The following is a 14,782-nucleotide window of genomic DNA, read 5'->3' as shown; positions in this document are numbered from 1 at the left end:
ATATTTATAATACGATTCATGAAACGTGTCCGACCGGACCCATATTTTTAAAGTAAAACTGATTGTTTCAACAAGTAATATTTTTTTCTATTTTTTTTTTAAAAAATATAGCTTCTTCCACCACAGGGGTAGAAACCATAGGATTAGAAAAATATGATATTTTCCTTATAAATAGTTTAATCCTATTAAAAAATATATAAATTTTAAAACATTCATAAAAAAAATAATAAAAAAATAGATGAATCATTAGATAAAAAATTTATTTTTGTAGATTTAATTCATATTTTTGTTTCGTGTTTATGTGTCGTGCTTTTGTACTAATAAATTTATTTTTTCGTGTTGTGCTTATCGTATCATATCGTACTTATCCTTATATTTTTTATGTCGGACCTAAACATATATTATTTTCATTCCACCCATGCTCGTGCTTGTATCGGTATCGTATCGTGCCCAAAAAGCTCAGCCTAAATGTACAACCTCTTTTACTCACACTTTTTATATATTAATTGGACACCTAATAGAAACCATTCATTGCATTATGATGTTAAATTTTTTTATCCAATAGAAACTAGTCATTAAATTGCATACTGTTGTTGGTGTTATAGTCTGGGTGAGGAGTGCTACCGTCAACCTCCTGTTACAACCCCTTAGTCAACTTCCACTCCCGAAAACAAATATCGAAATATTTTTTTTTCTCAAATGACAAGTAGGCCAATTAAAAGAACTTGGAATAGCAGGAATCTGTAAATGTTTATTGAGTTTATTAGAAATCATTACAGATGGGTGTCCAAGGCGTGTGTGCCATTGGTGAGCATTACAAGTTTGAACTGAATTATTGTCCTCAAAGTCTGTTTGTTGTAGGTAGTAGAGATTGCCAATTCTTTTAGCCATCCCAATTCTCGATGTCAGTGAAGGTTCCTGAATACAGCAACTGTTAGTATTGAAAATAACAGAGATCTTGGTATTGTGTGTGAGTGCACTGGCTGAAATCAGATTGTATTTGAAATCAGGTACAAACAAAACATTTTTAAGAGTGATGTGAGAGTTAATAATAATAGTGCCAATCTTGTGAATTTTGGCTTTGGAACCAGTAGGTAGGTGAACAGAAATATCAGTAGGGTTAGATTGAATGGAAGAAAAATATTCAAGGTGATAGCACACATGATGTGTGGCACCACTATCCATAATCCATGAGAAAGGATCGGTTATACTTGAAAAATTGTTCACCACAGCTTTTTTAGTAGATGTAGAGGCATATGTTGGCTGAAATTGTTGTGCTAACATTGAAATGAGTTGTTGGCACTGTGTTGGTCTGAGCTGTGAGTTAGAAAAATCAAGTGTACAGGAGGTAACTTGGGATGCTTGTGGATTGTTGTTGGATGTGGTTCCAACATCAGATTTATGGTGTTGGTAAAATTTGATTTTTGATTGCCATAGCCAGGAGGGAACCCGATTAGGAAGTAACATTTATCTTTGTTATGACCTGGTTTTTGGCAATTGGTACAATGTGGTCGTGGCCTTTTATTTTTGGATGCTGCATTTTCTGCAACAGCAGGTTCTTGAGGAGTAGAAGAACTAGAGGCAGCCATTGGGGAAATCATTCGATGGCCTAAAGATCTTTGTCTGTCTTGGTTGATTACCATAGAAAAAACTTTATTTAGGGGAGGGGGCATGGATCAAGAAGAAGAATCTGATCACGCACAGCCTGATATTTAGACCTTTAAGAAATTGAAGTACTTGATCATGATTTTGATGATCCAAGTGTTGTGCAGCAGCACATGTACATGGGATACGAGGTCTTAGTTGATTGATCTCATCCGACATGGCTGTGAGTTTTGTGAAGTATGCACTAACCAAATCATCTCTTTGATTGAGATAGGTTAGTGTTTCATTCAATTCAAAAATCTGTGGACCGTTTCCTTGGTTAAACTGATTGTTTAACACGATCCACATTTCATGAGCAGTATCGAAATACATGATACTACTCTTGATTTCAGGAGAAACCGAGTGTAGTATCCAAGACACACAAGCTGATTACAACGGATCCAAGAATCAAGAAGAGAGTCATTTTCAGGAGGTTGAGGAAGTGTACCTTCGAGAAAGGGGGTCTTGTTTCTGCTCCGATGGAGAGCTTGAAGTCTCTTTTCCAAGGTTGGAAATTCTTGTCAGAGAGAACTGAAGTAACGAGTGATAAACCGGGATGATCAGCTGTACTGATGTAGTATGGAGATTGAACATCTTCGTATGCTGGTCTGTCAACTGGATTGGAGCGATGAACAACAGAGAGAGATGGAAGAGTTGTTCGAGGAGGGTTGTCGGGAAGATCTTGGTTCTTGAAGCTCGAAGGGGACTGCTTGAAGCTTCAGATTATTTCATCTGATACCATATTAGAAACAGAGGATTTCAGAGAAGAAAAAGCTTTATTGAGTTGTATCTTATGTCATTACAAAAGTGAAATTACATGTATTTATAGGCAAAGAAGCCAACTATAGCTTTGTAACTGAAATAACCGAAAAAATAGAAAAACCAGGAAAATAACAGACTAATCCTAACTAACACTTAACATCAACCTCCTGTTACAACCTCTTAGTTAACTTCTACGCCCGAAAACACATGTCGAAATATTTTGTTTTTCACGGAGGTGTTCGTTATGCTTACAAAATCGTCTCTGTAAACTTTTGAATAATTTACAGTGCAGAAAATACGTTTGAGGTTTTTTGAACGCGTATGGTAAGTTGGAATATCAGGAACTCTGTTTTCGGTACTGTAAACTATTCAGAATTTTTTAAAAATTTATAGGGATGATACCATGTAACTATAACAAATACTGCTATGAAACAAATTTGAAGAAAAAAAATCGGCATGTGATTTCGAACGTGAAGGTTAACTAACAGGTTGTAATTAGAGATTGTAATTAGCATTTCTCTAGTACAGGTATACTGTGATATATATATTTTTATATATTTCTTTTCCTTTTTTCATTTATTATATTCATATACATATATTGTGTATATATTACACCATAGTAAAATAACATTCTTACTATGTATAAATATATATATATGTAAAAACCTCAATATAAAATATATGTTTTCACCCATCACATTAAGTAGACTCGTGAAGTTTTTGGTCCCATTATGGGCTACCTATATAGTTATGATTATTGTTTAGAAATAAAGTATTGGAAACTTATAAAAATATTGAAATTTGAGTTAATTTTTACAAAATTACTGTCACACAAAAGGTTTTCAAAAATACTGTGTTTTTATAAAACACAAGTAGAACACAAAACAGAACAACTCAAAACAACAGTAACTAAACAATATCAGTAGAACACCAGTGGAAACTTAACACAGTATACTACAGTATGAAACTTATAAAAAAAAAAATACAGTAAAAAAGTAAAAAAATATCACGAGACATTATCTTGTAAAAAAATAATAATAGTTAGTATATGATGTAAATTTTCCTAAATTATTATATTATAAGCTAGCTGGGTAGTGTTGATCATTATTATAGGATGAAACAAGGTCACAAAATTCAAGTTGGCAAATTAAAAATGAAAAGCAAATCGAAAAGTATTTGGCAATACCATGAAGTTTAGTGGAAACTTGTGTCATGGTTGAGTACTTTTTGGTATATATGATTGAATAGTCTTGAGACGGCCTAATTGGATTTTTATCTTACTTTTCTCATCAGGAACTTCACTATTATTAATTAACTTTTCATTAATCGAGATGTGATAAGTTGATGTATCTTGATTGTGTTAGTATAAAGTAAGTAACACAGAAACAAATGTTAAACAAATTTTTTTAATAAAGTTTATATTAAATATGACTTAAATTAAGAATTTTTTAAATCAACATATGTATTTACCTTAATAATTGATTCACTTTTAATGTGTTGTGTTTATTTTGGAGAAGCCAAAGTCGATACCATAAATATAGTATTATAATTGTCAAATTTTAGTAGAATAGACACTAAATTGTGACACAAAACAACCAATTTGAATCCATTAAAATTTCTCTATGGCATTCAAAGTCCTTAATTTTTTTATTTGTTGACCAAAATTTTCAGTAATTATTTAATTTATTCTTATTATAAATAAAATAGTAATATTTAGAAAGAGATTTTAATATAATTGGAGCATTAACAAATCTTAGCCTAATACTTGTATTAATGTTTGTAATCAAGTTCTTACAGAGAGTTGTTGCATGGATTATTAGAGTTATTTAATTTCCTCTTTTTTGAGTGACTCTACCTTTTATTTATAAGCGCTATGGGAGAATATAAAGGAGTCTTCATACATTTCTCCTGCCAGTTGTAGCCTATATATATGACTATTTTTCTATATAGAAAAATATTCTTTACATTGTGTTTGCTGAATAAGCCTAAGGTAAGCGTTTGGTGAGACAAAACAAGACATGCCTGTGGCTAATGGGACTACAAAGAAACATGATGTTGCTAGGCGTCTAAGAAGGATACATGTTAGAAAAATATGGGAAATATTTTCAAAGATATCTCCTTTTTAATATAAGCTCATTTTTTTGGTTGTACTTCCTTGAAAGTTGCGCCATGAATGGTGAACAAGCATAAACGATGCAAGCTCCAACAGGCTCTGACCCTCTTGAAGGCTTGTACTATTATTTTAATCTTTTCAAGTTCTTAATATTGTGGACAATGTCCCACATGGAATAAATGGTAGAGAATTGAGCCATATATAAGAACATGGGCTACTCCACTCATTGCCAATTGGTTTTGAGATGGAACCCCATGATTCTCAACACTTAAGGACCATGTCACCCTCCTAATGCTTTTACTCCTTCTAGAGTAATGTCTAATTGAGGTCCAATGGTAAATTCTTGCTTCCCATCAATCGGGGTCCCACAAGGAACGTGGATTTGTTCTAGTAGGCATTGTATATTAGTAAAAACTAGTGGCAAGATTTACCCTCCAAGTTCTAACTTGCTTTTTTGTAAGTTGGGACTTCTTACATGACGCCCTTTTGTTTTCCTCCAGTAAGGTTTTAATCACCACGTCATAGCTAGGAGAAATAAAATTGTTTGCACATGTATATTACATGTTACTTGGTGGATGGCTTGTAGGTCTGCATACTTTTTTGCCTCGATTCTGACAAATCTAATTTGCATTCTGAAGTGATAGACTAATTTTAAGTGTATTTTATAAAGTGTTTTAAAGGTGTATTTCAATTGATTATGTTCATTTTGGGTAGAATAAAGCTAATTTTCTATTTGTTTCAAGTTTAAATGTTAAAATTCATAATGTGAATTGAAAATGAGAAAAAAAACATGTTAAATGAGATGAATATGATGAGCTATCATGGAATTTAAAGTTCTAAGACATAAGTGGTTAAAAATTTTAAGTTTTGGATTCTCAACATGCTCCGTTTGTGGTTGAAAATCAAGTCTAAAACTTCAAGTGAATTTTTGACTATGATGGTTTCACTTTGAAAAAAAATAGTGTGAATAGAAGTTCTAGATCTCTCTTTTAGCTTTTCAAAACATCTTCAATCGAGCAATATTAAAAGAGTTATGGCCAAAAAAATATCAATCATTGTACTAGGAAGCTCGCTGCTAAAAATCGAGCTTCAAGCGCCGCGACACTACATATTCTAAACTGCAAAAAGTTAGGTATTTTTTTTTTTTATCTTTTGTAGCTATATAAAGGCCATTTTTCAACACTATAAGAGAGCAAACTTAGGGAGACAACAATTAGAGGCAGAAGATGACTCTGTAGACTTTCAACATTATTTTTTTGATGAGTTCTTTCTTTTACTTTATTTTTTATGTTTTTAATATTATTAGATATTTTCAATGATTATGAGTAGCTAAACTTTTTATTAGGGTTTTAATAGAGATTTTTTGACACTTTATTTTAGTTTTAATATGATTTAGTTCTTCCCTAATTTTCTATATGCATTTATTTTATTCATACTTAATTACTTTTAATTATTTGATCACCAATTAATTTTTTATGATTTCAATACAAAATCAGAGAAGTGAGTATTGATTATGTTATTGTGAAATAGACACAGATTTTGATACATAACGAGAAATAAAAAGTGGGATAAAAGATATGTTACAACTTTTTATCCCACTTTTAGATTTGGCATCTCAAAAATAATATATAATATTTTTTTAGACAAGGGCCCTGTTTGGTTGAACATTAAAAAAAAAAAAAAACCATAGTAAAAAATGAGTTAAAGATTGAATTTTTATTTACCAACCAAACAAGCTCCAAATGACTTATGTATATCAAGGGCCTTGTTTGGTTGGTAAGTTAAAAATCTATTTTTCTCTCTTAAAGTAGGATAAAACAATAGCAAGTACCAAACAGGCTTTAGTTAAACCCTTTTATCCCGGTTTTTTGGCTAAAAACCGGGATAAAAGGGTTTAACCCAAAACCCTTTAATCACTTTGGACAGACCAAAAAACCGGGATAAAAGCTTTAGGTATATAAATTGCCTCTTAGTCTCACACCATAACACGCTGCCGTCAGACCATTTTTAACCCTAGCCTCCTCTCAATCGCAGGTGCGATTTTTGTTCTTCTTCTTCTTCTTTTTTTTTTTTTTTTGCCATGGTTGTACAATAACTTTTTTTTTTTCAAGTAGGAAGGAGAAGACTCATCTCCTTCAGCATCACTAAAGGAAGAAGAAACACATTTTCAGGTACAATAACTTCCTCTTTTTTTCATTTTAATGACTTTTTTTATCAAAAAATATATTTTTTTTTCCTTCTATCTTCACTTTGAAATGTTAAATATACCAATAAATATCATTTCTTTCATATTTTTAGGAAGAAAAAAAGTGAGTTTTTGAGTGGTATGATTGAGTCCGAAAATTTAAGAAAATTTTAAGTGGGTTTGTGAGTGGGTATGATTAAATATTTGTTTGTTTATTTTTTTTTTTAATAAAATACATTGAATATTATTTTTTTTGTTACTTTTTATTTATTTCTTTTTTATTATTGTTGTTGAATTAATATATTTAGTTCTAATCATATATATATATGTATTTTTTTGAGTAATTTATTTTATTTAAATTAGAATGTTATAATTACCCACAAATAATGTACACCTATGCTAGAAATTAAAATTTATTTTACACCTAGAATTAGAATATGTTACAATGTTATTTTTTCAAAAAAAAAAAAAAAAGAATGTTGTAGTTAAATAATGTGTAGGTAAATTAGAAACTAAAATATATTTTAAAAATAATTTTTGTTTAAAAGAGTGATTAGTTTTCAATTGCTCTAATATATTGATATTGAGAAAGTCTTAGTAACTATAGTCTATTAATTATATAAATAATTTTATTTGTGCTTGTTTATACTTAATTGTAGATATATTAAGTGATTTTGTAGTGATTTTTTTTTTTTTATTTCTAAGAGCTTCAAGAATATTATTTTAAGTAGTTACTAGTTACTATTCTTACTTAGTTGGAAAAATCTCTAGTACTTTTTTATTTTGTATGCTAGAACTTTGTAAAAAATTTAAATTATTTGAAATTGTATTAAATAATATACAATTATCTTAAACTCAAATAGATTTTAGAGAATTTTTTATCTAAAAGAGTAATAGTTTTCAAAAGGATATATTATATTGGATATTGTAAATTTTTTAGTTATATAACTATTATTTACTAACTATATGTGAATAATTTTTAATTGTGTTTGTTTAAACTTAAATATAGATGAATTGGGTGACTTCATGGTGATTTTGGTTTTGATTTTTAAGAAGCATCAAGAGCATTATCGTAAGTAGTTACTAGATACTATATTTACTTAGTTACATAATTATTTAGTTACTATTTATATATGTATGAGCTAATTATTACTATTATAATTTAACTTTTATTGAAACTTTTTATATTATATTTAATATTTTAGGTTCTGGTTCGTTATTGGAAAACAAAGTAAAATTTCGGTGATCATTAATAACTTTTTAGAGGTACGTTATTTGCTTATTTATTTTTACTAATTATCAAAATATTAGAGGAGTTTGAATATATTAGATATTCATTTGTAGTGAAGTAGGTTCTGAGATATACTATACTGTGGTGAACGAAGAATTAATATATACATGCTATATATTATGATTATTATGTCTTGTTTCCCAATTTGTTGTATTGTTTTTGTTGTATGTTACGTACTTATGAAATTGGGAAATGTCATAAAAAGAAGGAAAACTCTGCCCAATTTTTTTTAAGATTTGATAAATGAACATATTTTTTTATTATTTAATTAAAAAGCATGCTTAGGAATGTATTTGAAACTTTTAAGTTTCTTACAACTTGTTTATTAGGAAATCATGTTTTAATTTTTTAGAATAGATAAATCATGGATGAATGATAGAAGAGAAACACCACGATTTTAAGAAGAATACAACAATCTTTTAGAGTTTTGCCTAAAGAAGCCACCCCCATTTATCAATATTGGAAGGGTAAGTTTAGAGCTTTAGATTACTATGTACTAACTTACATTCGTCTTGTTAAATGCTATTATGATTATTTTATCTTGTTTCCCAATTCGTTGTGTTATTTTTGTTGCATTGTTAGGTACTTAATTATGAAATTGGGAAATGTCATAGAAATAGAGAAAACTCTGACCAATTTTTTTTTTAGGATTTGATAAATGAACATATTTTTTATTATTTAATTAATGAGCATGCCTAGGAATGTATTTGAAACTTTTAAGTTTCTTGCAACTTATTTATTAGGAAATTATTTTTGAATTTTTAGAATAGATAAATCGTGGATGAATGATAGAAGAGAAACACCACGATTTTAAGAAGAATACAACAATCTTTTAAAGTTTTGCCTAAGAAGCCACCCCCATTTATCAATATTGGAACGATAAGTTTAGAGCTTTAGATTACTATGTACTAACTTACATTCGTCTTGTTAAATGCTATTATGATTATTTTATCTTGTTTTCCAATTCGTTGTGTTATTTTTGTTGTATTGTTATGTACTTATGAAATTGGAAAATGTCGTAGAAAGAGTGACCTTATTATAAAAGATCTTAAAATTGGACAAAACTGTTATAAATAGTATTAATTATGTGGATGTCCAAATCTTTTATTTATTACCATTAATGTAATCAACATTCCTTTTTTCTTAGTTTCCCTTTCTCTTAGTTTCTTAATATTTGACTCTTGTATGTGTATAAATAGGAGATCACCTATTGGAATAAAATACTCAAAAAATTCTCATCTCTTCTCTATTTTCTTTCTCTAAATTATAATATTACATAATACTAATATTTCATAATACGTTATCAGCACGAGCCTCTAACCAAGGTATGACAATGTTTTTGTTATGTGATCTCGAATTGCTTCAAAGTCATGATACACTAAATATATATATGTATATATATATACTCATCTGACTGAAACACATTCGAGTTAGCCATTTTTTTTTATGAATTAATATTTATACAATATATGTCTATGTTTATATATATATCTATATAGATGCTTATATATTATATATGTGTGTTGATTTGTTTATCATATTATATTGTTTAATCTTATTATCTTATTCTATATTGTACTATATTTTGTTGTATTTTTTTTTCCAAAATTTATGTATATGTCTAATAATTTACACTTTATATTGATATAGTTTTCTCCATGACAAACCTTGCAAAACTTGATTTTGTGGCACTTGATATTTCTGGAAAAAACTATTTGTCATGGATTCTTGATGCTGAAATCCATTTAGATGCTATGGGTCTTGGAGACACCATCAAAGATCAAAATACTGAAACAAAACAAAATAAGGCCAAGGCTATGATTTTCCTTCGCCATCATCTCCATGAGGGGTTAAAATCTGAATATTTAACCGTAAAAGATCCTCTTGTGCTTTGGCAAAATTTGAAAGAAAGATATGACCATCAAAAAACTGTCATATTGCCAAAGGCTAAGAATGATTGGTTGCACCTGAGGTTGCAAGATTTTAAATCAGTAAGTGATTATAACTCTGCAATGTTTAATATCACTTCTAAATTAATGTTGTGTGGAGAAAAAGTTACTGACTATGAAATGTTAGAAAAAACATATACTACTTTTCATGCCTCTAATGTGCTCCTGCAGCAGCAATATAGAGAGCGAAATTTTAAAAAATATTCAGAATTGATTTTATGTCTTCTAGTAGCTGAGCAGAATAATGAACTTTTGATGAAAAATCATGAATCTCGCCCAAGCCCAGATTACGCTCCATTCCCTGAAGTGAATGCTACAATTGCTGACAATCATAATCATAGTCGTAGTCGGGACCATAATCGAAGTAATAGACGTGGTCGTGACCATAATCAAAGTCGCGGTCGTGGTCGTGATCGCGGTCGAAGCAATGTTTGGCATCGTAATGGTCAAAATAAAAATTCATATACTCCAATGAAAAGCACAACTACTGAGAACAAGGGAAAAGGTCCTCAAAATAATAATCATAGAAATTCTGAAAATTTATGTTCCAGATGTGGAATAAAAGGACACTGGGCCCGTGCTTGTCGTACGGCAAAACACCTTGCTGGTCTTTATCAAGCATCTGTGAAAGGAAAGGAGAAAATAGAAGCAAATTTTTCCCATCAAGATGATGGTTTTCTCAAAGAGCCTTTAGATATTACGCACTTAGATGTTGCAGATTTCTTTAATGAAGATCTCATTAATAACAACATGAATATCGATAATGGAGATGGGAATGTCCACAATTAGTCACTTTTCTTTGTTATGTTTTTTTTTATTATTATCATTTATTTACTTTAAGGTGTTTATTTTATTTGGCATATTTATGTAATGAACTTTTATTATTTAAGCATTTATATTTTGAACTTATTATGTTTTTTTTTGTTAAAGAAGTAATGGACATTTGTCATTCTATACATGATTCTACAAACAATGGTGATGATATGTGTTTGGTGGATAGCGCAACCACTCATACAATACTTAGAAGTGATAAATATTTTTCAAATTTATCAAGAATGAAGGCAAATGTTAATACAATATCAGGCACTGCAAATTTAATTTAAGGCTCCGGAAGAGCCATTATATTGATGCCTAGAGGAACAAAAATTATTATAGATGATGCCTTATTATCCACCAAATCAAAAAGGAATCAGCGGTTCTCCAAGATATCAATGCCCCTAACCGAGCTTACAAAGAAGAATCAGCGGTTTATTTGGTCAGATAAGTGCGAAGCTAGCTTTCAGGAACTGAAGCAGAGGTTGATTACTGCTCCGGTGCTAGCTTTGCCTTCGGACAAGGAAAAGTTCGTAGTCTACTGTGACGCATCCAAACAGGGTTTGGGGTGTGTATTGATGCAAGCCGATCGGGTCATCGCTTATGCCTCCCGTCAATTAAAGGATTATGAACAGCGATACCCGACTCATGATCTAGAATTGGCCGCAGTGGTTTTTGCACTGAAGATTTGGCGGCATTACCTTTACGGGGAGAAGTATGAGATCTACACCGACCATAAAAGTCTCAAATATTTCTTTACTCAGAAAGATTTGAACATGAGACAAAGGCGTTGGTTGGAATTAGTGAAGGATTACGATTGTGAGATCCTTTATCATCCCGGGAAAGCCAATGTAGTGGCTGATGCCCTGAGCAGAAAGGGTCCCGGGCAAGTAGCTAATATGATTCAGATCTCACCTCAGCTTGCTGAGGATATGGTTAGATCCAGCATTGAGTTTGTGGTAGGTCAGCTTCACAACTTGACGCTGCAATCTGATCTGTTGGAAAGAATAAAAGTCGCTCAGATGACAGATCCGGAGTTAGTGAAAATCCGAGATGAGGTATTGGCTGGTCAAGCCAAGGACTTTTCAGTGTCAGACAGTGGGATGCTGTTGTATAAAGCCAGGGTTTGTGTTCCGAGCAGTGCGGAACTTAGAAATGAGATCTTTGAAGAGGCTCATTCTACCCCGTATTCTCTGCATCCCGGCACCACTAAGATGTACCAAGATTTGAAACCGTACTTCTGGTGGAGCGGTATGAAGAAGAATTTGGTAGAATTCGTATCGGGATGCCTCACTTGTCAGCAGATTAAGGCTGAACATCAGAGACCAGCAGGGTTGTTGCAGCCTCTAACCCTACCAGAATGGAAATGGGAAGACATTACGATGGATTTTGTGGTCGGGTTACCTAGGACCACGGGTTTATTTGATTCCATTTGGGTAGTGGTGGACCGATTTACGAAATCTGCTCATTTTCTGCCGGTTAGAACAACATTTACAGTGGATCGGTTGGCAGAGTTATATGTCAGAGAAATAGTGAGACTTCACGGGGTACCGAAGTCTATAGTTTCGGACAGGGATCCGAAATTCACCTCCAAATTTTGGCAAAGTTTGCAACAGGCAATGGGTACAAAGATGAAATTCAGTACAGCATTCCATCCTCAGACAGATGGTCAGTCCGAAAGGACAATTCAGATATTGGAGGACATGCTGAGAGCCTGTGTTATGGACTTTGAAGGCTCATGGAGTAAGTATCTACCGTTGATAGAATTTTCTTACAACAACAGTTATCAGAGTACGATAGGGATGGCTTCCTATGAACTGTTGTACGGTAGGAAATGTAGATCCCCTATCCACTGGGATGAGACAGGGGAGAGGAAATACCTAGGTCCAGAGTCAGTTCAGCGGACCAATGAGGCGATAGAGAAGATAAAAGCTAGAATGCTTGCCTCACGGAGCGACGGAGAAGAGTTACGCAGATCCGAAACGCGGGGATGTTGAGTTCCAAGTAGGGGAACGGTATTTTTACGGGTATCTCGATGAAGGGGATTAAACGTTTCGGGAAAAGAGGCAAGTTATGCCCTAGATTTACAGGACCTTTCGAGATTCTCGAGAAGATAGGTCAAGTGGCATATCAGTTAGCATTGCCTCCAGCCTTATCAGCAGTGCACAACGTATTCCATGTCTCAATGTTGAGAAAATACGTTTCAGACCCCTCTCATATACTCAGTTATGAGAGTCTTCAGCTTCAGCCAGACATGTCATATGAGGAACAACCAGTGCAGATCCTGGAAAGAAAGGATAAAGTCCTTCGGAATAAGACCATAGCTTTGGTCAAGGTTCTCTGGAGAAACAGTAAGGTGGAAGAAGCCACCTGGGAGCTAGAGTCAGATATGAGAGCTTAATATCCAGAGTTATTCAGGTTAGATTTCGGGGACGAAATCCTTTTAAGGGGGGGATAGTTGTAAAGCCCGCTTAGTTAATTTGGAAATTATCAGTTGGTTATGATTAATTAAGAAATTATTTATAGCTATTTAAATAATTTATTACTGTTATTTATGGAATTCAGTAGTTGCATATTTTGCATTTCCGGTGCCCGGTATTTTGGAATTCGGCGTTTGGCTCAGTAGAAATCACAACTTAGTATGTTAGTAGTTTGGGGACGGGTTTTAGACATTGGGAATGTCGGGAATGGCCGGGAATTTAGAATGTCCCAAAAATACCCCATTAGTGTTTTGTCTTATGTGAATTTGTTAAATGAAAATTAAATATTTATTTATGTTTACTTGGCTGAAATGAATAGTGTATGTGGTATATTTCATTTCTCTTTTTATCAAAAAAATCACTAAGTAAAGAAAAGGAAAGAAAATTTCAAAGAAAAGCTTTCAAAACCTCTCTCTTTTCCTTCTCATTTTCGGCTGGGTTTTGGGATTCAAAGGCTGGGTTTTTCAAGCTTGATTCAACCTATATTGTGAATTCTTGTTTGTGGTATGTAATCTCTAACTTGCTCTCTTTAATTTGTTGGAAAAAAATGATGAAAATGGTGATGCATGCATGATTAATTGAAGTTGTTGCTGCTGTGTTTTGTTGATGTTTTCTGTAGTTTAAAGCATGATTTTTAGTTGGTAATTAAGCTCTTGTGAAGTATGATTCCTAGGTTGAGCATGCTAGAGGTTTATTATGCAAAAGTTTGATTTTCAACATGAATATTGTGTAATCTGTTTCTGTGATGTTGCTGTTGTTTTTAATTGTTTCCAGAGGCTTAGATAAGCTTGATTAAGTAGAATTAAGCTAGTGGATTGCTTGATTAGGTGGTTTTGCTCAAGTTTGAGTTTAGAACTCAAAGCTTGAGCTCCAATGGCATTTTTCATGTTTGAGGTTTCTGGGTTGTTTTGATGCCTTGGATATGTTCTAGGGAAGGTATAGAACAGGTCTGGAAAGTTTGAGGTGATTTGGGGTTGAATTGTGCAAGTTATGAGAATTTGGGTTTTCGCTCGCGAGGAACCTAATTCCGGTTGTACATCCGGAATTCGGATGGGGGTTCGAATTTTCCAACCGGAATTCCGATTGGGCAACCTGGCCTACCTGGGTTGGGGAAAATTCAGGAACCCTAGTTTTCCTCGTTTTTATGTTTTTAGGGGTATTGTCATGCTTTTTATCGATAGGGAAACTTTTAGTTCCTAGTTTAAGTCCCCGGGAAGTGATTTAGCGTGTCACTTATAGCGTTGTGATTTTTATGGTTTAGGAGCCGATGTCCGCCGCTCGGCTTCGGTTCCGGTCGGGTTGACCGGCACACCTGAATTCGGCATCCAGGTAAGATTAGTATAACAGTATGCATATGTAGATTACATGTTTAGCGTGCATGTAGGAAGCCTATTAGATTACATTAGTTGTATGTTGGCTTCGAACCATCCAACCCCGTCACGTCGGTACGAGTGCCGGAGTATGACCGAGCCGGAGTATGACCGGTTTGACCGATTAGGCCGACACTTGGTTGGTGGTTCCGTGCTATTGACGTATCCGTCGGTA

This window comes from Cannabis sativa, chromosome X (assembly GCF_029168945.1).
Source record: "Cannabis sativa cultivar Pink pepper isolate KNU-18-1 chromosome X, ASM2916894v1, whole genome shotgun sequence".
In the NCBI taxonomy this organism is placed as follows: domain Eukaryota; kingdom Viridiplantae; phylum Streptophyta; class Magnoliopsida; order Rosales; family Cannabaceae; genus Cannabis; species Cannabis sativa.
This window is presented reverse-complemented; position numbering follows the sequence as displayed.